Below are 1632 nucleotides of genomic sequence, written 5' to 3'. Positions count from 1 at the left end.
ATAGAGTGCCATGGCATTATAGCTCACAGCAACCTCAAACTCCTGGGCTCAAGAGACCACTTAGGGGCCATAGAGTTCCTGCCAGGAGGTGGAAACTACAGAAGGCAAAGGTCATGAGACAGGAAAGAGTCAGAGATCACTGCCAAGGAGAGTGGCCAGTGATCGGATAAAAAGTGGAAAACTCAGAAAGAGAGAAAGGGGTCTGCGGGGCTCCATCCTGGAGGTTAGAATTGGCTGCAGGCTGCAATGTCCTCAGGGAGATCATCACTACACAGATGCTTCCCTGGAAGGGAGATAGGGGTGAGGGAAAAGAAGGGTGGAGGAATGAGCACAGGGCCCCTTCTCCAGCCAAGACACTACAAATTTCCCACCAGCTCCTAGACCAAGCCTACACTCACCTGCCCAGTCTGCAGGGCCCACCACTCCCAGGCCCACTTACTCCTTCCTGCCTGCCTTCTCTTCACTCAGGAAGGCCCTCTATGCCCAGGGGACTGTGTCTTCTCCAGCACTAATTGCTTGCACCACACCACTTAGCTTGCCTCCCTGTGCAGGGCTGAGGTCTTTCCCAGTGGCCTTGCAGTGCCAGCTTGAGGGTGTTCTGTGCACACAGCACAATCTCCACAAGCGCCACTTGACGTGACTTCCCTTTTCCAGTCCTCTCATGACCCAGTCCCCAAGTCTGTCAACTTCGCTCCCTGCTGCTGACAAAGCTTGTCTCAGAGTTGCAGGTGACCTTGGGGTATTTGTGCCAAACATTGCTGATCTAGGCAGACTTAGCCTTTTAAGGCTGGTTTCTAGCCCAGATTCCTCCAACAACTACCTCAACCGGTTTCAATGTGCCAACAGAAGGCCTGCGCTCCTTGTTTAAGGGCAGATTCTGATGGGGGGCCCTGGGATAAACTGGAGATCTGAGTTTCTAACAAACTCTCGGGTGATACTGATGAGCACGCTTTGAGTAATGAGGATATGGGTGGCTTTGGGTAGTCAGTTTAATCTCTCTTGGTGCCAGTTTTCTCATCCGCCAAATAGGGCTCTGACAGGCCACCAGGTTACTGTGGGATCAAATGAGTTAGTGTTTATGGAAAAAAAAAAATCAAAGGTACTAAACGAATGTCACATTCACCATCTATCCTGTGTACCACTGCCAGGATGAATGGGATAAAATACACAAAGGCCTGGCTGGCTTAGCAGAAGTATAATAAATGTCAGTTGCTCCTTCTCTAGAACCTCCAAGGTGGAATGTGGAATGGTCTGATACCTGGTAGAGAAACTGACAAAAGGGACTGTTGGCAAATGTCAGGTAAGGAAGGGATCACCCAAAGGTGGGGTGAGGGAAGGGGGATGGAAAGGATGGAGTCTGCTGGGGTTCACATTTCCAAGAAGCCTGGCCACAACATACCTGAGAGAACACAGGCCTGGGCCTTTCCAAGGGGAACACCTCCCCCACCCCCAGCAAGCACAACTTTGTCCTTAGAAGCCCCACCCCCACCCCCGTCTGAGCTAACATGCTCTGTCCTACAAGCTCAGTCCCTGGGGCTGTTCTTGGCTCCTGATCTCAATTCCTGCATCCACCTCACTTATGGGATTCAGTCTTGCTCTGGGAATCTGACATTGGCCTTCATCACACACCCC

The sequence above is a fragment of the Otolemur garnettii genome, unplaced genomic scaffold (assembly GCF_000181295.1).
Source record: "Otolemur garnettii isolate 467f Iridium unplaced genomic scaffold, OtoGar3 scaffold00147, whole genome shotgun sequence".
NCBI lineage: Eukaryota > Metazoa > Chordata > Mammalia > Primates > Galagidae > Otolemur > Otolemur garnettii.
The sequence above is the reverse complement of the archived record's forward strand: the minus strand, read 5'-3'. Positions refer to the sequence as shown.